Below are 26,576 nucleotides of genomic sequence, written 5' to 3'. Positions count from 1 at the left end.
TGTTAGTATAATATCAACCCCCAAGTTATGCTTCAGTGAATCTATTTTGGTATTTTCTTTGAACAATCATTCTTATATCCAAGATTTTGTGATGAAATTTGATTAACTAACGAAGATACAGTCCCTCGTTGAAGAGGTACTAATTAGGGAAATAATAATTCAATTCCCAGCTAAGTACACTGTAGCTATTTCATTTGTTCCTTCCGCTTTCAACGGAAATTAGAGAATAAAAGATGCTAGAAATACAAATCACATTATTCAGTAATATCATTATGTTCCCGAAATTCATACTATTATGAAAAACTCAATAATTCGATTTTCTTAGGCATATTCACCATATACAAAAATGTGCTACTTGCATGTTTTTCAAAAAGATATTAAGCTATCATCACTTTGGTCTGAGTACTCAATGGCGAGGGCGCGCCTTCTAAAGAACATATTAATATTAAAAATTTCAAAAAACTGATGGCATTTATGGAGCAGAATTCTACAGAATTTGGTGAAAAAGTCAAAAGTAATTAATTGATATCGATTTCTAAAAGAAGGATTTAATTTGATCGATATATGCCGCAGATCCACGAAATTACGTCCCAATCATATTCCACAAAGTTTTAGCAAAGAAACACATCTTTCAAGAGAATTTTAGAATTAAACATTGTATCAAACATTTGAAGTTGACTTTTTGTTGAAATTAAATTTTTGATATATGCGTTCGTTATAACTGAAATGGGCCATATCTCAAAAAATCCATTAATTATTACTCATTTAATTGACTATTAAGAAAGTTGTTGTTAAAAATCTTTTTGTAGCTCATCGTTTGAGGTATTTTGTCGAGAATAATTCATTCATTAGCTCCAAAAGTATACTTCCATCATATATTGCGATCCCATCGTTCTTGGTTTCTCGATGGTTATAAAGCTGGTCCGCAATTGAGTTTCAATTAATTCGTATTATTTCAAGAATTCTTTGTTGATCATGACTTTACAAATTGTTGAAGCCGATAAAATGCATGCTCTCAATTTTTTTTTCTAAAAACCAGAGAATAATTAGGAAATATACTTGCTGCAAACGCAATTCAATATGTTCAATATGTTTCAGATCAATATCTAGAATGATTTATTGTATCAATATATATATATATATATATATATATATATATATATATATATATATATATATATATATATATATATATATATATTGATACCAAACTGTATATGTACTGTGTATGTACCTTATTCTTCTTAAGCTCAAAAATCACTCAATAAGTCGGGTGACTAACTAAGAAAGACACATGTTTTGCCAAAAATTGATTTTAATCATCCTTGAGGAGCATTGCAATCATTCCATTGCTCTCTAACTTCTCAATGCCGTGCTTGTAGAAGAATTTTTCTTTTGCCTCAAAATATAATTCAGTTTCAGCAATTGCTTCTTTATTTGAGCTGAATTTCTCAGCAGCGAGTAGTTTTTTCAGATCAGGGAATAGACAGTAGACATTGGAGGTCAGATCTGGTCTATATGATGGATTTGGTAGCAATTCGAAGTGTAATTCGTTCAGTTCAACTATCGTTGCCATCGACTTGAGAATCGGTGCATTGTCTTTGTGATACAGTGGTTTTTTTCTACATATGAGTAGGTTTCTCCTTGATTTATGCATTCAAATGATTTAAAAACTCTATTTAGTATTCGCTAGTGATTTTCTTTCCTTTTTGTAGATAGTTGGTGTATAAAATTCCGTGCGCATCTCAAAATACTTGAGCAATAGCCTTTCCAACTAGCTATTCTGCCTTTGGACCCTTCGGACGTAGTTTACCGGCTGCAGTCCGCTCAGATAATGATCATTTTGATTCTATTGTCACATATAGACGCAACAATCTGATTTATTACGTGTAAAGATGACCACTGCTCTGAATTATTAACACGTTGTTGTTTTTGATCGACTATGAATAAACGCGGCACACGCTTTGATAAATGTATCTCATAGTCAAATGTTCCATCCACACTCATATCTTCACGGCCTCAGCTGTCTCACACAATGTGAATTTATGATTAGATGTAACCAATTTGTGGACTTCTTTGATGTTTTCTGGAGTAACAATCTCAATTGGACGAACAGAACGTTAACTATCGCAGGTGTTTGTAGGCCCACGTTTAAATTCCACAAACCAATAACAAATGGTTCTTTTAGATGGAGCAGAGTCCGGAAAACATTATTGAAGCCATGTCTGGGGTTGTACAGTATTTTTTTGTTTATCAAGAAACCATGATAAGTCAACACACGAAATTGTTTTGCATCCATTGTATTGAAAATAACAAAAGTAGCTTCACTTAAATTGCTGCCACTTTTTGCGTCACATATGGATTTGATAATGGCAGCGTCACCTGTAGGTCAATCACACGACTTATGGAGTAATGTAAATAGAAAATATCAAAACAAATTGGGCAATATTAGGAAGTTGAGAAAATTAAATGTATTATTGAGAAAAATTCGAGGGTTAGTACGAAGCTTGTGTGTTTGTCTTTCATCTTATTCAACTTATTTTTCGCTGTATGACATAAAAATTTCAAGAAACTAATTGGAATGGCACTGCAGATATTCTAACTTATTGTTAATATTAAACCAAACATTTTCAAAACCTACCAGAAGGTTCGAAAGTATTTTTTTTCAATTTCTATTCTCCTTATTATTTAAGAAATTTTTTAAAACAACATAAAAACATTTCCAAGCTGCTGTTTTGATCCAATTATTGATTAAATCTTATTTCTGGGCTGATGAAAATAATAAATTATTTATTAATACTAAAACTTTGAAAGTATTCAACAATAAAGTGGAAAATACGTCAGATTTATCAAATATCTTTACACATTGCTTTTTAAGTCCCAGTTTTATGTGCAAATGAGTTGATATTATGTTATCCCTAGATACCAAAGAAGGATAATTTTGTTCTTCAGTCGTCATAAGCCAATGGTTATGTTCTATTAGATTGTCCTATAAACAAACATGTTCAGAAATTTTGTATATTGAGCTGATCAGTTAGATAGACGCATATAAGCCATTTATGTTCCATACTCCTAAGGACCATCTATTAATACTCCTTTCTTTAAATTTTGTAAAATAAGCAACAGACACAGCTCTCTACTCTTCGCCAATATCTAGTTGAACATGTTCAAATCTTCACTTTGAGTTGTAAGTCAACAATTTCCAATCATCAGCTATGTAGTTTGCGAGTTTAATTTCTATTTAGATGGCATGTCTCAGTTCAAGAACCGCATAATACTTTATTTAGTTTCTAAATCGTCTCGATTTTTGGTATCTTCTGATTGAAAACTAGTTTTTTCAAATGCAGATAAAAATTTGAGGTTACGACCTGTTGCGGTCTTTATCAAAATATTTTGATGTCTTTAAACAAACTAATTTTAAATCGGATGAGATCCAGACGAATCAGAAAAATAAACATAAATGACAGGGTTTAAGGAATGAGAGATTGAGGAAATGAGATTTTAGTACCATATAATGAAATATTTCTGTATTCAAGTACAGATGCCAGTAACTCAAAACTCACTTTGAGAATGTCAACTCGTCTTATCAAATCTTTAGAGCAACTTGAGAGAAATGACTCTCATTCCCTCCAAAAAAGAATTACCAAATATTTCTGTATCCTAAAAATGTGATTTACTAGAATTAGTACGTTGACTGTGTACAGAAATATCTTTTTATCAGATCATGAACCAGGATACGTCACTTTTACCATTTACCATCCTACAATAAAAATATATCTCCAAAATCACAAAATATGTTTGAATCATCCAAGGAGATCTTCTGGGTAACGACATAATGGAATCGTTAAGAAAGAGGAGTTTTTAAGGATCCATTATCAAAATGTTCATATAAAATTGACACAACCAGAAAAAATTTGTCATGGGAGTGAAATATATTTTATATTTATTACTTATATTCTCACTTCCATTGTAAATACCATTTTTTGCTATCAATATAATATTAATATTTTACAAAAGCATCTCTTTTTCTCCAATTTTCCAATGATTTATTGCTCCCATGACACAGTGACGTTCATCAATCATATTTGCTTTATTTGCTTCGCCGTCAAGAATAATAAGATTCCATCTTCTTGCTATTGCAACAAAACAGACATACCCTTGTTCAGACAAATTGAAACGAAATTTGCGATGTATTGATTTAGTTGAGTTGGTTTTGTTGGATATCTCCATAATCGGTAAATTGATGGCTAGACCGAGATGTGACTAAAATATTACGGGTTCATTTCGTTTAAATTCATCTTTCTATATTGGTTTTGTTGAATGTTGTGGAAATGATGAATAAATTATTCATGCTATATTCGATCGACAGATTGATGCTTTGTCAGTATATCTTAACAATAGAATGTCTCAGATTAAAATTTTCATGTTTCATAATCTGTTGAGCATTCTTTTTTAAATATTTCACGTCTTATGTAATCGTTGATAATATATTTATTGATAGAAAGATTTAAACCTATGGAGAACAGCAAATCCTTTTCAATTCAAATTACCAAATGGATTTATAAGATATGTCAATATAATGGATTAATTCTAAAAAAATTATGATCACACCTCTATATACTATACGCTAAATTATGTACAGGGTCCAATAGTTTTGGGGCCCATATATTTAAGTTTAAAACATCTGAATTCAAATCATTATTCTGTTTTCTAATCTAATCTAAAAAATCTAAGAAATTGAGCTTCTATTACACAATTTCCTCATAACAGTATGGATAGTGAACACACTGTCTACACTATCAATTCATCAACACTCACAATAACACAATCTGACGCGCGTTTCGATAACCAAGTTTACCTTCAGGACGATAATTTGGTTATCGAAACGCGCGCCAGACAGTGTAATTGTGGGTGTTGGTGTAGTGGTATTATGTTTAGTAGGAACATCACCAAATTACAACTTAAAAGTGTGGATTTCCATAACATCCATTCTACACTCTACTAAATGTTTCCAGAAATATTCAATACTCCAAAACCATATCTGAACTCTATGTTAACTTTGTCTACTTTTCCTTAGCTTGATTCCTTTTTTTGTGAACAATATTAAAATTATAGCCCTTGTGAAGTCAAATGTTGAATAAATTATTCATGTGGATTCATGTGACACAAAAAACAAAATTTGGAAAGTACTTGAGAAAAAGATTGAGATTGTTGAAAATGTAGGCTTCATTTGTTTCGTGAATTTGAAATACGTTAAATTTCATGATAGGTTCGGTTGAGTCCTTATGAATGACATTGAAGTTTTATAAATAAGATTATGAATACTATTAAATTTTTATATGGCTGCTGTTTTACTGCTTGTGCAAGTTTTTTGGATGAAATAATTTATTAGTTTTGTTAAAATAATCACTTCAAATCTTAAGTATATCCTAATAAAACGCTTCAGATTTTTAATTGTTTCTGGTCCAATTTTCCACTATTGTCCATGGAGATGGTTGATATTCTCAAGAAAAGTCGTAATTGATTCCCATAAAATTCTTCCATATCTATTCACACAATTATATCTAAATATTGTTTGTAACTGTTGTGAGAAATTAGCTGTATATTTGAGCAAACGACATCAGTTATGATAAGTGATTATGATCAGTTGAAGAGGGTTATTTACATTTATTCATGAACAAATATCATTTTTCAAGTATGAGTTCACATTCTCTCCTATAATTTTCCAAAACATTTATGCGAACAGTGTAATCATCAGTTTTCAATTCGAACTTTTCCATATACTCCTTACATTTCCATGACAGAGGGGAACTTTTCTAAAGTAGCTGAAGGTCACACGCACAATTCCACAAAGGAATTGTTGTAACTCTTAAAAGCTTTGACGTCAAAAGACCTTTTCTCGGTAATCCGACATTTCAAATTATCATCTTCACTCAAGTTGTATGCCTACATTCCACACCTTCCACTGAATACAAGACAATCCTAACATTTTTAATGTGATGCTGTTTTGTTTCAACATCAAAGAGTTGACTTTATGTGAAATGAAGCGTAACCCATTTAAAAATTAATGTTTCATTACAAATCTTAATGAAGAAGTTCATTGTCGAATGTTTTTCTACTAGTTTCATTATTTTCTATATTCATTTCTCAAGAAGCGAAGTTGATTATGTTTCATTGTGTAGATAACATGAACTTTTAATTTAGTTTAGTAAAAAGAGGTGGAATAATTGACATTAAAAAATGTATCTGAAATTGGTATAAGCTCATATATTCTGACACATTTCTTCAAAATAAACTTTTTGGAATTGTCTTGGTAAGTAAATGAATTTGTTCTATAAATTTTCACATTTTTTGATGGAATTACTGTTTATCTAGAATCTAGATTATAGTTTATGAAACTACAATCACATATTTACTACTCTCTATTAAAATTTTTCCAATAAATCAGCAACAACATCTCCATAATTTTCAATTCTTTCATTTCTCAAAAACTGTTTGATAACCTCTTTGAATGGATTTTAAGCAGCTTTTTCGTTGACAGATCAGACACTTTCCAACTTTGTCGATAAGCGATCAGCGATTTCGGAATATAATTTACAATTATCGAAATTCATCACTATTCTTGATAAGAGTGACCACAGAATTCTTCATAACAACAACAACATTTAATATGTGAAGAGGGGGAATAATGGTTTTTGAATTTACCAACGATTCGTATTTGATGCCTATTTTACCAGCAGTCTACTCGTTCTGTACAGGCTATTATATTTTCACCTAATGATGCTCTCTGGATCTGCTGTTCCACTAAGTAAGAAAACGAGAGTATATCCACCTTGAAAACTCAATAACAAGTAGATGACTTTGAGGTTACAAACTTTCCATTAATGGTTTTCATACTTCATCAATTTAGTTAATATACATATTGATTCACAATTTACTGTGGGTTTTATTGGTAGGAATGTTTTCTTATCCGAGTTTAGTAAGAGAACAAGATTGTATTTCAGAAATAAAACAAATAAATGTCATTCAGTTACATTATAGTTTTGATTCACCGTTTCAAAAAGTCCTGGGATATCAGTACAATCACAGTGTTTCCCATTTTTTTCTGGAAAAAGTAACTATTATATCAAACGTTAATAAATTCAAAGATAGATCCAATAATTTCTACATCAGATCTTGAAAATTGTAAATATCCAATGAGATCATTCATTTCAGCTTGGATAGTTGTACTTGGAGGAAAAAAATACTCGCTAGAAATATATTTAATTTTAACATTACTTCCATTATCATCTCCTAATATATTTTTATTGAAGTTACCGGGAACTATTCGATGTGGAAGATCTTTCGGTTGTTCGTCACAGACGGAACATCATCATGTACAATACTTGTCTTATTTTTTCTATTGTATACAGCTGTTTTTGTAATATTTGTCTCAAACTATAAAAGAGAGCTGTTAGATATTTACTCGGAGTAAACAGTAGGTCTCACTGCAGGGACTTGTTTAAACGATTAAAAATTGTGACTCTTCCTTATTCATCTTTAAATCCGTTTGCTTAGTTTCTTCAATTTCAGAAAGGACGTTGCACGGTTATTCACTTAGGAACGCGAAGCAGGACCTTTACCTACCTACTCCACGTTTAGAATTAGTTGAAGGCTCAATATTTTACAATGCAAAGAAAATGCACAATCATTCGCCAATTGAAATCAAATCGATATCATCTTTTCCCGCATTCCGCAATAATTTGAGAGCATATTTACTGGAAAGTGTCTTCTACTCTGTGAACGACTTCTATTCTAATAATTATATAATTTAAATTTGGGCATGCTGCATACTGCTCCAATTTTTCCATCGACTTATATACCAATTATTACTTATTCCTATTACTTATAGTTTAGTTACTCATTGTGGTTTTCTGCTGTAAATTGAAATTTTATTTCATTTATTCAGTTATTTTTATGTTTGTTTTTCAGTTTTTAGAAGCGTTTGTCTACAAATTGTAACATTTTTTTTACAATAAAGCACTTCTTTCTCTCTCCAACATTGAAGTAATTTTATTATTGCTATGTTCTCTCCATAACATTGGTGCCAAATGGTTAATATACGTTATCTCCCGGACACCAATTAAGTAAAACAATTCTACAGCATCCAAAAAACAAATGTAGTACATAATTTTTATTTTTTATTTGCTATGGGAAATTCGAAATAATGAAGACATGTACTTTTTATTGAACCTACGACGTGTCTTCTTTTCTGTGCGAAACATAACAAAAACGGTCACAACTTTGTACTTTGAACTGAATCGAGACATAAGAAAGAGCTGATGAAAAGCAGACTTCACCATAAAGAGTAGTTAAAAAGAAAAGATTTTCTTCCAACTGGGTTGTGTGAGTGTATACGAGCGCATTACACTACAAGTTCCAAAAGTTGAAATTATCTGAGGTCATAATATCGCGCAGGTCTTTTCACAAGGAATAAATATTGAAATCTCGTTGCTAACGAATGTAAGTTCTTTCTTCGAATGGCTATGAAGAAAAACCATATATAACTACACAGGCCAAATGCTGAAATCTCGGTCCTGCGCTTTTCGCCTCGGGAATCGTGACAACGACAACAACAATTTTTCTCTTATTTCCAGTCTTGTGTTGCTCACATTCCAATTTTTGTTATTTCACATAACTTATTCATGCCATTTTTTTAGGATAGGTATTTCGGGCTTTCACCTTACAGGCTCAAAATGGTTTTCTGATTCTCCATTTATATCAAGGGTTATAATAACGCCCCTATCACAGTGGAATATCTTAGTATTAGCTATTCAACTGAAAATTTTCGTGAGCATTAATGATATTCATACTGAAAACAATGTTCAGCTCCACTACAACAACAAACATTGTTTATCATCTTGAAAGGCTGAAGCTCACCGTTCGATGTTCTGACACTTGGAATAAAATTGAGACTAGCAGTATAATTTTCGGTATTGTTGATAGTGATTCAGTTTATTTATTAGTGACTTTTTTGCATTGCATAAGAAACCAAATGTAAAATACAATTATACTAAGAAACTTACAAACTCGAAATAGCAGAAGAAACCTTTGAGTTGTATGATATTCAGCATAAATGAATTAGAAAATTCGTGGTATGCTAATTATGGGAATGACACTCCTATGAAGTGAACATTATCTAGGTTTCTATTCACTCAATCATTGATAGGCATATTCATTATGAGATGATCAATACCATCCTAATGTATGATATTCCAGGCCGTCTCTATCTTATGCCGAGGAACTGTCCAAAATGAAGGACAATTTATTCATCAACCTCCTATATATATTTTGTTACAAATTCCGGTATCCTGGGAACAGTTGTAAGAGATAAATTGGTCAAAGTTAGTATGTAGGCATACCTCATTCTGTTGAAAAGTTTTATTTCCAAGTTTTATAAGGTGAGGAGCTAAATAGGATATCAACATATATGGAAATTACCTCTTATTGAAAACTATGATGTGACCTTTAGCCATAAGTATTGTTCTCACTACCATTATGCATATCAAGACAGAAGAGGAATTTATGATTAAAGACGTATCTCATTCCTTACTTAATTTTGATCATTTTTGTTCCTACAATCACCATATGAAGCACAGAGGACATTCTCAGAAATTAAAACTACACCTAATGATTTTTTGACATTTTCTGATAACTATAAAATTACAAACATTGAATTTAAGATCCCCACGCATCTAGAGGAATATGCATTTTACAGTTTGATCATTTCGCAAATATTTATATTTTCCGGATTATTTAATTAGATTATATGAATACACGATCGAGATTCGAATGTTTTTACCAAATTGATACGTTATACTGGAATTCTTTTCAATTCATTCCAGAATGGTCCTTTCCACGACATCATTTCGATGCTAAAGTGGAATAATAGCTTAACATGAAAGCTATGTAACCGTGAACTTCCGCTTAGTGAATGAATTCCATACAACTGAAATGCATATGGAATTGCAATATCCGAATTTTACTCCTCAACGCGATCCATTTTCCAGCTGCTTTAACGTTTACATTATTGTAATCTTATTCATCTAAATTGCAAGAAAAGTCCTTTTATGGTAATATCAGGCGGTATATATTTTTTCCTGATTTGAATGACAACTGTTCTTGTGACAAGTCAGCATTTATGAGAGTTTTTCCTTCCCCATTTCACACTAAGGATTTGTTTGCTAACTCGGGCTTCGGCTTTCCGTTATCGTTGCTATTTGCTGCAGAAACCTCAAGACTTTTTTATTGTGGCTTTGTATCTGTTTACGAGATTTTCAGGAAGAAAATATTTCCTAGTTACATTGTCGTTTGATACACAAATTTCTAAAGAGCAGGAAAAACGTAATATTATTATTCAAATAACAAATTGGGAAGTTTCACATTGTAAATTTTTTCTTGAGAGATTTTCCTAATTATTACTATATATTTGAAAGGACGATTAAAGTTTTCTGCTTTCGAATATATGAAAATGTAAAGAATCAAATTGACTCTGACGATATTCAGCTTTTTCAAGAGAATATAATATAATAGGACGCTTATTATTATGTGGCGAAACGAAACTTCCTAATCGAAGGATTTGTACAAAAAAGGGCACTTACATAGCTTCTAAAATTACAAAATATAACTCTCTTAGAATAAATAGAACAAGAAAAACTGATTTTGGTAGACTTAAAAAACTAACTGAAGCAGTATGTGGGTTATTCTCAACGGATATATTCTGTGATAGTGAAAATGAGTTGGAAATCAGACTACTGTAAGTGTTATTGTTAGAAGATTTGGCGACGATGCCAGGAAAACATATTCACACGCTTGGCATCTCGTATCTACGAAATTATTCGAATGAAAAGAGAAGGTCAACTATCATTCCAGTAAGCAGCAGACTCGTTTAGGGTGCTCAAACCTACGTTATACAGTAAATACCTTGGAAAGAAAGGAGAAAAGTTGGCACGCTCTCCTGTCTTGAATTGAAAAAAAAGGATTGTAAAAGCTTCATTGGCTGGGTGTTCATATTTAAGCATATTCATCTAATTTTGTATCATGTTTGAAGGTAAAGCATCATATGTGGTGTACATAGCTAAGCATTTGTATCCTGAGTGGATACAAAATGGGTCAACTGGAATCGTTTTGCATCAGGGGGGATTGATGGAGATATCTTTGAAGATTGGTTTATTGAAATTCCTCTACTATATTAGAGAAAACGGGAAAAGATGTTAACAGGAGACAATTGTCCGAGGCACTTGTAATATGAACTTATATCAGCTTCGTATTTTTGCTTCAGAATATCACAAAAATATGTTATGCATTAGAAGTCTCTGTATTTGCATCATGACGTCGAATACTACAACGTGGAAACAAACAAATCTTGGGGTCCTACTACAATCATAATTTCCATGTGTGTTACATCGCAACCTATCAAGGAATCCAATATGTTTTCAGGCTTTGGAAGAGCAGGCAATATTCCCTGTAGATCTGAAGAAGATTTATAATAAAAGGAATTGAAAGTATGAAGACGAAACGTTCAAAATCTCTCTTGAAAAATACATCTCGACTAGAAATGTGCCGAATGTGAAGATACAGAGGCAAAAAAACATGTGTTCCACCGGGTTAATCTATATGCTTCTGAAATAAATAGCTAATCTTTCGAAATTGAAGCAATACTGTGCAAAAGTTCTATATCTAATAGTTTTAATGATAAAGAAACAATGAGATAGTAGCTACACCATCAGAAGAAAATTTCTGTTGAAGGTGAAGATGAGGACGATTGTAACGAAAAGCCTGATTATGAGAAATGAGAAGAAGGAGACATAAGTACAGAGCAATTTCCTAATACGAATTATCATCACTTTAGCAATAGTGAAAATGGAGGCTCATATTTAGAAAATGAGATGTTTGCCATTGAACGTTTTTTATTTTTTTACTTAGGTACAAATATTTTTCGAACGAAACTACAATAATTTTTACGGTACAATAATTTCATTTGAACTGTTTTAATACATTTCATACTACGTGTTGTAGACCTCTCCTTTGAAAACTGGTTGTCAGCCACATGAACATGAAATTTTTAGAAAATGGTTCACAAAGACTAAAGTTTATTTATCGGAGGAAAATAGTGAGCCAAGACATATTCACTATATAATAATTTGTAGTTTCTAAAATCAGACTACTGATATAATAATGTGAAAGCATCAGATGAAATGACACAATTAGAGGCTCAGCTTGCACATCAATAACAATGTCCATATTACACATTTTGGTTTTAACGTTGAACACTTGAAGAAGATACTTTGTTTTGGTTTACTATTTTTCTTTGATTGATGGACTCTATTCTACATGCCTACACTGAAATGTTAATAATTAAGTACTGAAATTTTTTATATAAACGGATAGAGCGGTTTATCTCTTGTTAAACTAATACTCGGCATAAACTTAGGCTGTATATTGAATGCACTTGGAGGTAATAAGAAAAAGAGTCAAAAAGAAACATCCCCATTCGACGGTAATTCCAGTATACCTACATCATTTTTAGAAACATTTAATTAAGAACACAACTTTCTTATTAATTACTTTTGTGAATTTCGAACAAGATTTCTCCAGCATTGGTCATAAAAAACATGAATAAGAGTACCACTAAAAATAAAACGTAACTTTCCCCATCAAAATGATATGCCCCCTTTCCAATACGCGTTCTTATAGATTGAACCGAAGGGGGTTATAAATAATTAAAAATATAAATTCAAACCGTCTTTAGAAATTTTCCTGTTGTTCGATTGATCATATAAATCACTAGAATGATATTATGGGTAGAAAATTTTCTAACTGACACTCCGTATAATTGCAGTGTATCGATCAAACGGAAATGTAAGCCTTTACGCTCTTGAGGAATAAACGAGAAACGGAAATACGATGGTATAAACCTTGTAAATTGAATTTTATCACGATATTCCATTGGCGTCACTTTTTTTTTCATTAAAAGGATTGATTTTAATTTTAATGACTAATATTCAAAGATATGAATCTGACGTTGATAGATATAGTTATTGTACTTATTGTACTTACTACATTCTGAACGGCTTTAGTATTTTGAAATCACTCCTTGTTTTGTTCCCAAGCGGTAAAACCCATCTTCTATAGCTTCCAGTACTACAGCTGAAACCTAACCTAATCTTACCTAACCCAATTTAACCTAACCTAATCTAACCTAACCTAATCTAACCTAACCTAACCTAACCTAACCTAACCTAACTTAACCTAACTTAACCTAATCTAACCTATAAAGGTCTATGAAATATCATATTATTTCATACGGTCTGCCCAATTTAGACCATATGTATACGACCTAGGTCTGATTTTATATATGATCTGTAACAAATAAAAAATTTCCGTTCAACTGAAAACAACAACATCAAAAACAACATCCGAACTTTTTACTTATAAAAAATATAAATGACGAAGTATTATCTTATAATTTGCTTAATGAGAGTGATCATAGATGGAACAGATGGAACATCGCATTTGGGAGTTATTTTTTTTCTTTTTGTTTTAAAAGTATCACAAATAGCTATAGATTTTTGTCGAGAGATGTTTGTAATTACTAGAAACCGAAAATGTTTAAATTACTTATCCACAGCTTATTTGTGATTAAGCCTTCTCTTTTACCGATCGGATCTATGTGATAAGAAACCCAGAAAACTATGAAGAAGTACTCTAAGTGAATGAAGGTAGATGTGTCAGAAATAGATAGTTTGGAAGATGCTTGAATGGTTTCTAATCTCAAAAGATCCCTTGTTTAACTCAATACAAGAGACAAAAACTGCCGGATCGACATTTATTTGATGATTCGTAATAATAATTTTGTATGTTTGTCCATATTTTGAGTTCTATGTTTTCTTTTCTATATTCATCAACTTTTAAATATGTACGTATTTTTAAAAAAATCGTAATCTTTTCCTGTGTGCCGAAAAACACTTATTTATTATATCAATCCTTTCAATACGTCAATGTCTTTAGAAAATTCGGAAATCATTAATCTACCTTGATAAACGATTCATTCATTCTTCACGAAAGATACGTAAAATTTTATGTGTATCTTATGCTTGTTTGGTAGTTCAAAGAGCATAGAAGTAAATGGTTTCAGAATTTTCACAAGTAGTTCGGGATACTACTCTACAGGAATAAAATATTTTGGATTGAATAATTGATATTTTTTTTTCCAGATAAAGGAAGAATTGATGAATTGGTACTCGAAATTTTTAAAAAACGGACTCAAATTGAAATAGAATTAAGTCTGAATAACGCTCAAAATTGGAAGCAATAACTACTTCTTTTTGTTCTTTTAGATCAATAAAATTCCTTGTTCCTGCCTATATATTTTTATGTCGTTTACATTCATTTATCAAACAACATAAAAGTATGATATTCTGATGAATATAATTGTATTATTCCTTTGTTTTTCACTTGATTATAGTTATATGAATCTTATATAAAACAGAAAGTTTTCGCTTCAATATTAATAATTTTATATAATAGAAGAATAAAAAGGAGTTTTGCACAAAAATAAGTCCCAGTTTCTAAGACATGAGCTTACGAATTGTAAGAAATTTATCATGAGAAATAATGAAATTAGAATTGGAGGAGATTACCACATTTTCCCTTTTCTTTTCTGTGCTTGTTCCTGCATAATGGTATTGGAAAGTATTGGAAAATTACATTTGTGAGTGTATAATTATTTCTCGTCGACTGTTAACTCCAATTGGGAACTTTCTCAAAGCTTTTCATTGAAATTCAGTAACACTATCAATAAAAAAACTGCAAGGTTTCTCCGTATGATGCATGCATTCATATTTATTTTAAAGGGAAAAAATTATCACAAAGGTTATATTTATCATCGGTTTCTTTTTTAATATAATTTCTGATATAATTTCCTTTTCATGCCAAGTATTAATAAAGATATTCAAAGTAATTGTTCATTTTAGAATCATAGCAAACATATCAGATTATTAAATCAACATCATATAGTTATAACGTTATCTTTTGGATTTCATTTTTAAAGTGATCCTTGAAGAATCCCTCAATGGGCTTGGACAATTTGAAAAAAGAATATTATTTTTGAACGGAAATAAGTACAACTTAATTTTACAAGAATAATGGTGTTCATTTTAAGTCGACAGGATTAGAATTGAGGAGCTTAGAAGTTTAGAAGTCTGGATATATTTTATGCCTGCCCGTCCGTTCCAAATAGTAACTATGGCCGGTCTGTGATTTGTCGCCATTTTGATAACAAAGACTTGATTTGTTGATAAAATTAGAGCAGGGGTTTTTCTGTAGTTCCTTAGACAACATACCCCAAACAGATTCCTTTGTCTTGTTATTTTGCCAAAAATAACGATTTTATAAATGGGAAAAAACAAGATTTCATGTGCACGGAATTTCAGGATTTTGAGATACGTGTTAGGCTCAAGCAAATATATTATATTTCCATCACAAAATAATTGGAATGAGGTAGGGCAATACTCTTATGACCTAAATTAAGCTATCATAGTGTGTAATACATCGTGTACCAAAAATATCGGAAATAGCTTACTTAAAGCTATTTTTGTAACTTCGGAAAGGAAAGTAATTAGAGGAAGTCGAATTATGTGAATTTGGTAACTGTTATATTGATTTCCAATTCAGTTTGTAATATAATAAACAATTTTTCTAATAAATGTGAGTAGCCTTGCAGATAGCACTTTCTTATGTAAACTACCATGCAATCATCATGATATTGGCACTTTTTACGGCAGGAAACTAATTAAAAATCATCCAGACGGCGCACCCACAGGATAACTTCTTGGTTTCTGCAATAGTTTTTCAACGTGAAAATAATGTTTTATAGACATTTGAATTACGAACTCATGAAGTATATTTTTCATATGTATATTAAAACCAATGTATTGACAGATTTTTGTGAAATATTGATATATGACATGAGAAAAATGACGTTAAATGATAATTTAGATACAGTAATAGATGTGTGATAAAAATTATTGCTTGAATTTTCACATTTTGATCATAAAAACATCAATCAGGATAACAGTTTCTGTATTAATTACAACAAAAAAAATCTGATTTCAAATAATATATAATATTATATGAACATGGAAATATATCCATATTTTACCATCCAATATCAATACTCAAATTCTTAACAAACCAAAAACCAACAATATAAAATGTCATTTGCATAAATCTAAAGGAACTTTTAATGATTTGCAAATTTAGCTAAGGAAAATAATAAAAGCCGTTTTTTGGACAGTATTATAACGTTCAGAAAATATGCAGACAGGATGAAGTGGAATGTTAGAACAGCCATTGTTGAATTTCCATAATGAACCTAATAGATCCGGATGATGACGACTACCTCTTCCGGTCATTTCCAGTATAATGCGGTTTACCTGAACCAGTCAATTCTAGTTCCGACAGCTAACGTTGATGTACATGGAAGCCTTTATTTGTCAGGATGTAATTGGAGGATAATCCGGAAAAAGCTGTGTGGAATTATGATTAATTTTCTTTGAACGTCAGTTCAGCTTAAATGAAATCATCTGAGTCCATTCAATCGGAATATGTATCTATGGATAAATATAATTAATGTCGAGAGTTTTGAAGTTACAATTTTTACGAATCCAGTCGGGTTTAAATAAATTTCATTACTAGGATCAATTATGAATCTCCCACATTTATTTAGTGAATATAGTGAATTCTAATAATCCCTTTCAAATTTTTCATATGAATTGTATCATTGCTATAATAGACAATCCCGATACATTCATTTTAACACAACTGAAGTTATACATAGTAGTTATCCTTATTCTACGGAAAATTATCTAATGCCTACCTTTATTTGAATTGTTCTTGTTTATTGCAAGAGGTAACAATCATCAGTTCCCGAGTTAGATAATAAAGACTTTGTTAACTTTTGTTTGAGTTTACGGTACCTAGGAGAATGACTATAGAAAACGGGAAAAGGATTTTTTTTATCAAAGTATTAGATTTTTTAGAATAGTATTTGTTTATGTAAGGCTTATATAATGTCTCACACAAGAACTTACAAATCTCACGCGAAAAATATTGGTACAGAGTACCACAGCGTTAAATGAGGGACAATTATATTTGAAGAAAAGGCTAAATATAGGAAATGAATCTTCTACAAACAACAAAGTTACATAAATTAACACGCAAAACATAAACAGTGTTTGATCATATTTGAATGGAAGATTTTAATCATCTATTGTACTATGGAAACATACTTTTCAATGTGATCCAGACCATCAGAAAGATATATTCAGATAATAAAAATTATCTTGCATCAATAGTAAATAAACAAAAATGTGCAGCTAAGTAACTGATTGGGTAACAGAGAAAGCAAAATCCTGTACTATGCCGATGACTACATAAAAAACCCAATTTAATGCAAATTACAACTAAACGGTCAAATAATACAACAGAAAATGAGTTTCTTATAATTCATTTAACCAGCTATGGAGACGGAGAGGTCAAGTAACCCGAGTAAATAAAGTCGCGGGATGTCGTAGTATGGCGAAACAAACACCTGAGACAAGAAACAAATTTACAAAGCGAGAATTGGTCTACATAACACAAACAAGGCAAGATACCTCAAAAATAAAACAAGTCTTGGTGACCATAGAAATGAAAATTCTCAGGCGAACCTTGGGAAAAACACGACAAACATCATGTGACATAGATAACATTGATGAATGGGTATAACTCAAATGACAGACGGTAGTAAAAATAGTGAGGGATAAATCTCCAATTGGAACATGGAGAAGAGTTCGTCGACGAAAGAAGTGTAGTGACAACATAGAGCCAGTATGAGGAAAGATATCGAAGAAGATGGACTGTTGTGATGGACTTGTTATGTAAGAAAGAAGAAGAATTGAGTCACAAAACCTTGGGATGAATTTAGATAGACTGTGTATCCTACTCGCGTAATTTATTTATACCTTTACCAATCCGAACACTTGAACTTTGAACTATTCAGTAATATTCATGTACACTCTTAACATCTGGATTGTATACACTTATAGTTTTTATATTGAAATTCAATTCTTCCGAATTCTAGAGATCTCTGCATTGCTATTAACAAAGAAAAAGACCTTCCCATAAATTTTTTCCATATGAACGGTAACAAAATAGGTGATAGTGATAGAGAAATTATTAAAAACAAAAGCTGGCGCATCCGTTAAACTTTAATAACATATTCAAACAGGACTGGCTTCCCGGTTTACTACTATATATGGTCCATTAAAGGGTATCTCTGGATAATGGATAATGGAAAAACATCCAAAATTAAATACAAACAAAAAGCCGGCGCATCTACCAAACTCAAACCTTCATAACATATTCGAACAGGACTGTTTCACAGTATATACAAGTCGACGAGCTTTTAACAACTACCCACCCTACGCCTATGATCTATTGAAGAAAATCTCTAGATAATGGAATAGCATACTCAATATTCTGATTATATTCATTCATATCTATGATATAGTTTTAGCTAGATATAGATAGATAGAATCAGTGATTAATAAAATCGGGACAGGGTAAGTCAATTGATTTTAGTTCCATATCCTTAGAAAACATTAGCGAATTGAAAATGTTAATTGAATCAATCAATTAATCTCGAAAGCATCTGATATTTATAGAATAGAGACTTGGAACAACTAGATAGGAAAATGAATTGTAACAAAAAAAAAACATTTACATCAAAGTACTTAATATATGATCCTTTACTAGCTTTCATATGAAACTAAATAAAAATAATGAAGAAGTAGGAGAAACTGCAAACACTTTCGTGATAATTTGATTCGTTTGAATGGATAAGATTCTTTCAAAACTGATGAAAATTGTTGGAAACAATGGAAAAATGTTTCACCAATAACATATTTGAAACGATTAATAAAATTTCCAATAACTTCGTACTCAATAAAGCTCAACGAATAATCAAATAGTTAATATATGCAATCGAAATAATTCTCATGTTTTAGCTTTGAAGTCAAGTTGAATGAGTACGTCATTAAGTTTTCTCGAGCTAATTGTGAAATATTTACTTTAAGATCACTCCGGAATTTTAGGTTGAGTTAGGATCAAACTGGAGAATGAAATTGCACCAAGTAAATACCTAAAGAAAACCACGGAATTAATTTATTGTCCGTTTAAAGGTAATATGACTCAAACATTCGTTTTATTACAGAAGTAGAGACTCCCAAACCTAAGACGTTTATGTTAAATTTTAAGATGAAGCTTCACAAACTTAAGTCTATATTCTATTGTTTTTGTGACGACAATTTGACGTAGGACTACTTCCCAATTTAAAATTTCTTTCAATATTAGGAGAAAAATATTCTCATTCCTTAAAGTTTGGCGAACTAATGAATTATTTTTCGTAGAAATGGCGCAGTAGTGGACAAATGGGTAGGCGCGTTGTTATGATGGGTTAAAACAACTATTCTCCTCATCAAATCAGATTGTCCCCCCTCAAGTTCAGCATAGAAAAGTTCAAAAAAAACAGCACAATTTACACCAGCTATCATTTCATTCCAAAGATCACACATTGAAAATATCAAAACACCGTCGCCCTGACCTTTTTAAATAGTCAGCAGTGCATTATTGGTGATTGAAATTTTTTTCTTAGTTTAGTCTTTGTATCTTATTTCATCGTGTTGCATTCAAATGTTTGAGCAACTCCAAATTACTGATGCATAATTTCTGATAAATGCCGTAGCTTTCAAGTAAAGCTTGGAAATTATTTACGAGGCAAGAGAAAATTAGACCTCAAGCGGAATGATTGTTCATTTTAATGAATTGAACGTTAGAAGGAATACAGAATAATTTATCTGTGCGAGAATAGAGATGCGGAAAATGTTTCAATTTTTATTCCTTAAAATTGATTTCGAACAATGTGAAACAAGAAACATTCTGACGCTCAATTATTCGATTAATTTCAGGAAATTTGAAACTGCTTTCTTTAGATGGAAAATCTCAGTATTCAAAAGACATTTTCGCCACTTTGTTATGCTGGAATGTGATCAAAATCAAAAATTTACCATAAATCAAGAACGCCTATGAATTTTTTTTCAAATTTGATAACCAATATGCTCCTTAATCGAGTGATATCTTGACAAAAACAAACTTTGAAAAAATTTAACCAGTGGCGCGTTGTCAGGGTTAATTGTCACTTTTATCCCCCTATTTTTCACGCAATTGCAGCATTGGAGTAAATTTTATTTTTAATTTTGATTTTCATGGCTTGATTATTTTTAGTTTAAAAACTAATAACTTTTTCTGGAACTAAAATGAACGGTGTTGTAATGTTAAAGACATGTGTCTCTAAACAAAAGTATGCAAGTAATTAAATCCTACGCAATATTTCTAAATTATAATCTAGTAGGGCACGTGTCATATTTTTGATATTTCGTGACATCTTTGTATTTGACACGATCTTAGTAGATTGAATCATAGAATTTTGAATTAGTTTCTACAACAATTTTGCTGTTTAAAAATGAATTGTTCACTTGAAGAGTTGCCCGATATGTTAATGATTTACGGAAAAGCTCGGAAAATGATAGAATGGCATCTCGTTTATACCAACAAAGATTTCGCAATTATCGAATTCCATATCATTCTACTTTTGCAAGTATTAAAGTGAGGCTGAAAGAAACCGAAAACTTATCAATTACATGAAATAATGCTGGAAAGCAACGTACAACAAGGAGTGTGCATCTGGAAGAGGAAATAATAATATTTTTAAAAGGCCATCTTTAAGTACTTGAACTGTAGGTGGCGCTTTAAGAGTGGACCATTCTACGGCATGGAAAGTTTTGAAAGACACAGTGTTACATCTATACAAATTGAACCTCGTTCAAGCATTAAATCCTAGAGATTTTCAGGTGCGTATGGAATTTTCAAACTGGTATTCACAAAAATGTCGTGAAAATCTACTTTACTAGGAAGAAAACTTCAACACTAGAAAGAAACACGTTTGAAATTAAGAAAATCCGCACTTTGTTCATGAACGGGGATTTCAGCATAAATATTCAGTTAATGTGTGGGTGCGGTGCTTAATAAAGCCTCACATTTTACCAAATTTATACGGGCGTTCAGTAAGAAATGTTGGATGAATCGTTGGATGTACCGTTAAATATCAGACAACCCATGTCGTTTCAACACGATGGGGGATCTGTTCATTTTTCTGCAGTGGCAAGAAATTAAAAAAGAGATGTTTTAGAGAAAAATGGATTGGTTGAAGTGGACTCAAGTGTTGGCCTCCAAGATCACCTGACTCAAATCCTATCGAGTTTTTCATATAAGGCTATATGAAGTCCTTAGTGTAAGAAACAATCATCGAATCTTTATTCTCAAAGACACGTTTCTCAAGGACAAAACGGCGTAATAATTGTATTGAAGTAAGCGGCCAACAGTTTGAACAACTACTGCAACTTTGACAATTTTGTTATTGTTGTAATACAGTGTTGTTTAAATTCAATTTGTGCTATCAATATTTTCATTTTCATTGCCAATTTTGTCTTATTGTAATACATTTTGTTTGAAATTAAGATCATGAATAATTTTTATTTGTTTTGAACTACTCAATCATTATTCGAAATTGAATGACTAATTAACTGATTTGTAAATTAATAACGTGCTTGCAGACTTGTTTACAGGCAAATTTCTACAGCATTACAACTAAAAATAATCACGCAATTTGAAACAAAATAATTTGATACAGTGGCATAAAAAATGGGGGATGGAATTGACAAATAACCCTGACAGCACGCCACTGGTTATCCAAAGTTTGTATATGTAAAAATATTACTTAATTAAGGAGCATATTGGGAAACAAATTTGAAAAAAAAATTGAAAGCGCTCTTGAATTATGGTAAATTTTTTATTTTGATTCAAAATTTTGAACACCCCATATCTCAGCAACTAGGCCCCTTAAGGGTTCGTATCAAAATGAATCATTTATTGAGATCTCTCTGTGGTAGAGCGTTGTCGGTCGAATATAAAAACACCCTGTAGATATATCTATATATATTTTATTATACTATTAGATATATATTCAACGTTCAAAAAATCTAATCACTTTTTCCAACATTTCATAAACCTCAAATTATGAGAAATCATGTATTTTCTCCTTTTGTCCGTTTTCAACTAACATTCAGTAATATGAAACTGATACCTATTAAATAGTATAATCTTCATAAAATTATGAAAGTCTAAGTTGTGAGAATAAGAAACCTGATGATCGAAAAACTATGAAATTTCACCTGAAAGATAATCGACCACTTCAACTGCTGACATTAATGATTAAGCTCACATAGCAGATTATTAACAAGCTGTCAATCACACTTTATTGGCTTATGTATCGCAGAACTAATATGGAGATAATAAAATGCTGTTTCATTGTTCTGATTGATAATAGTTATCCAGTAACATACTAAATGAAATTTTCATTTTACAAATTTGAATAGGCTGCTCATAGTATAATTGTACAACTGACAACAATGCATGTCATCATTCATTGATTTATCACCCAAAACATAACCTAGTGAAACATACAACTTCAATATCTAGACAGTTAAATGAATATTGAATTTTTCTAATTTTAATTGTGAAATGGTACCAATTAATGATGTAAAATATCATCTTAATAACATCTTTACTGATAGGTGAATTGGTCGGACAGGTCCATTTGCATGGCCACTACGTTTCTCTGAATTGAATACACTAGACTTATATTCTGGGGGATATCTTAAAAGCTGGGTATATGCAACAACGAATAAAATGATCGATAGAATAAACTTCCATTGTGACGCTGTAAGGCAGAAACTTGGATTGTACTTACAAGTTCAAAGAAACATCCTCCGTAGACATCGGAAGTATGTAAATGCAACGTACCCACTTTGAAAATTTATCATAGTTTTTTTTTTGTTTTCATTTAATCAGTTGTACGCTAATCAACTGAATTTTTTCCTTATGTAAGTAACACGATTTTCGACAATATTGTAATGATTTATTATTTTACTTATTTAAATACTATTATACTAAACACTAGTATTTGTGGGGTAAATTAATAGACACTGTCTCTTACGTGCCTTATTTATTTAAATACTATACACTACACTAACTACTTATAATTCACTTATCACTATCATTTAACTAACTAAAATAGTCAATTCCCATTCTCTGTTTACTTTCTATTTTGGTCCGATCACTACGACTATTAATTATTAAATAAACTGAACTGCTCCATACAAACTCCTTATATATCCCAAAATAATTTCAAAACTTCTAGAAAATATAGAAACGAAACAAATAAGTAAATAGACCTTCCTAGAAATTATTCAAAAGAAGCAATGTGAATGAATCGACCCTATAATAAAAACAAACATCAAACGGATTATGGGTACTTCCAACGTACCGCGTTTCCACCGAATTTTAGGATTCCACACAATCAGACAGGACCGGCTTTAGGATCCATATAGCGGACTTTTTCGTAACAGTATGTAATTCAATTGGAAATGTTAGATTGCGTTTTAATGGTAAGTATTCTCAATAAAACATCCCAATTTATCATAATTTTCTTCAGAATGTCTCTTTATGGTAAGGGTTTCCTTGGCATGTACAACGATATAAAAATCTACATCATGACTTAAACCATAATCTAGTTTAACAAAATAGTACATATTTGTCAAGAAATCGATTGAAAAATTCATTTTTCTTATCTTTAGATTGTACAAATTGTCCCTGTAAAAGTTACAGTTGTTAACCATTAGTCATGATCAGCTCCTGGCCGTTAGATTATAGTTTAGAATCATTTATTCAATTAAATAACATAACACACTGCATGAACATAAGTAGTGATCAATTAAAAATTCATAAAGTTCGAAAATATGATTAAATATAAGTTCTGATTTCGGAATTTTATACGTCTATAAATCAAAAATGAAGGGTCGTATGAGAAAATGAAATGTTTTCTTGTCACAGCATTATTTTCACGTCATCTACTCACTATCGAGTTTTTTTATTCAGTTCCCGGAACATATTCTTTCTTCCTTTAAGTTGACTCGAACCGGAAATTACTCGGAATCCTTAGTTATACATTGTTAACTGAAATCTACTAAGATACGAGTATATTGCTGTCTGAACTGATATTTGAGATTCATTGAAATCTGTCCGATTTGTTTTGATAGTATATTTCGTTCTACTTTTCCTTGCACGATTTTTTATTGTACTATCGTTGTTTTGGTTTTCACGAAACATAATTCTGTTATTTAGTTATTCACCTCTATGTAAATACATTTTTTGTCATTGAGAAACGCGAATCGTAATGAAACGAGATCTTATTCAGTTTTTATTTATGACTTAAACCTTTCAGACCCTTTTTTAATCTCGTTTGGGAAATACCTCACTTTTAAAACATCTGTATTTTATTGTTTTATCACTGTGTTCTTCCCTATAACAAAAGATAAAGTTAACTTTAACACGAAATGGAGGCAGTCTTTGTCATTCATACAAGTAACCAACAACGTCCACCTTTTGCGCATACCACGACTATTTTATAAAATATAAAATATGACCTATTAAATCGTAATTTACTATTTTTACCATCATGAATAGAATAAGTTAATAACTTGATGTTAGTTTAGTAAGTAATTTTCGTGAACACGATTCAATTCATTCGAATATTTGAAGGCAGCTGGTATTGAAACCAGGCTCTATACTCTATTTATAGAAGAAAATAATAAATCAAACATATATAACGCAAAGTGTACTGGATCAAAGTTGTAAACGCAGCTCAGCATCTGACAGGATGCATTCAAGAAATAATTTGCGTTTGGAGCATTGTTGGAGCCTACCTGATAATTTTAATCGTGTGGAAAAAAAGCGTCAAAGTAATTAAATTCGTATCACTCTTTCTAATGTGCAATTTAACTTCTTTGCGAAGTTCGGGTGAATCGCTTCAATCACCAATGTTAACTAGATAAAGTAATTCACCACTTCCAAGAAAGTATGGCCCAGTTTAACTCACGTGAAATATGATTGAGCGAGTTTTGATTAGTCGGCTCGTGTGGAAGTTCATCTTTCTCGCCAACGGGATTGCCTTCGACTTTGATGAGTTTTCAACCAACCCAGAAGAATGGTTAAGTATATCCAGAGAACATAGTCACCAATTTCTATTCTCTATAATTTTACCAAGTTAGCACAGCTCAAGTTGAGAGATATAAATCACACCAAAACTTTTATGAATCAGGAAACAGAATATCTTTATCTATACTTTTGATATATGCATACCTATGTCTTTGGTGACATGTTAAAAAACTACGTTCAGTACGAATGTCATCAATGATTACAGATTCCAGGTGAGATTTTGTTGTCACATGTCAGCTTGCAATCCACTAATATTGTAAACGTTGTAAGTTAATCCAGAGTATCAAATTTTTCTCCATTAGTGAAAATAGATTAGTTATAAATCCATTATTATATTGTACAGTCCAAAATGCGGAGTGATACATCTCCTCTGGAGAAATTATGATATTTCAGTTAATCACTTGCAAAATGGATATATGTAGATTTATTTTTGGAATTACGTAAGGTACGAGAAAAATGCCGTGAGAAGTTGGGCAAAAGTATTGCCTTGCATTAGTTACAGGACCGGCATTACAACAGTGGCAATGCTCCACCTTCTGACTAAATGTGTCCGTAATGAATTTTTCTCTCATTTATTTTGAAAACATTATGATAGCTTGTTAAAATTATGTTGTCTCTTACAATAGACTGCCATTTGGTTATAGTTAGTGACACTAATGAAGATATTAAAAATTAATATGTTGTTATGATTTGCTTGATATGTATTCTTCGTTTTCGCGCTTCACCTTTTTAAATTTTGATTTTGTTCAGGAGCTTTCCTTAAGCCTTTTCAACGGCTATCTATTTTATTTTAAATGTTGTATTATCTAAGATATAAGAATCCATTTTATCTGTCTTATTTGGGTTCTATCCGCTCTACAAAAAAATTCAAATATTGAGTTTATATCTCTGAAAACTCTTACGTTATTATTATTGAAGGAAACTAATGTTATAAAAACGATGTTTGTAGAATATATTCCTAAAATTTTGTAATTAGTAAAATTTTTCTGTCTATATCTCAATTATACTCGAATTATCTTAGAAAAGTAACATAATTAGTTATCCTGTTTGTCTTCGAGATTTTTTTTCCCAGTTCAATTCTCCACCAATTTATCTCCGTCTTTCAAAATGACCTCCTTTAATGACGCCTTTCTTGCTTCTCTTAAGCTGCAGTCCGTGCCAAAACGAGTAAAGTATAATAACCTGAAGACCCGAGCCATTCGTCACTATGTCAGTCGGACTAAAACAAGGGTCTTCCATCAGACTAGGTCCGACTGGGTCAGACATCGTAGGCTATTCGTTATTACTGAACCTTTTCAATGATTTAGAAGTATCCCTCACAA

General features: G+C 31.3%; 1 protein-coding gene across 2 annotated transcripts in view; it reads right to left on the bottom strand.

Annotated features, from left to right (window-relative positions):
* The window catches only part of LOC130442407 (neuroligin-4, Y-linked), a 610,660-nt gene that overhangs the window by 264,079 nt on the left and 320,005 nt on the right, over positions 1-26,576 (bottom strand). The window lies entirely within an intron of this gene.

The sequence above is a fragment of the Diorhabda sublineata genome, chromosome 4 (assembly GCF_026230105.1).
Source record: "Diorhabda sublineata isolate icDioSubl1.1 chromosome 4, icDioSubl1.1, whole genome shotgun sequence".
NCBI classification, from domain to species: domain Eukaryota; kingdom Metazoa; phylum Arthropoda; class Insecta; order Coleoptera; family Chrysomelidae; genus Diorhabda; species Diorhabda sublineata.
This window is presented reverse-complemented; position numbering and strand designations above follow the sequence as displayed.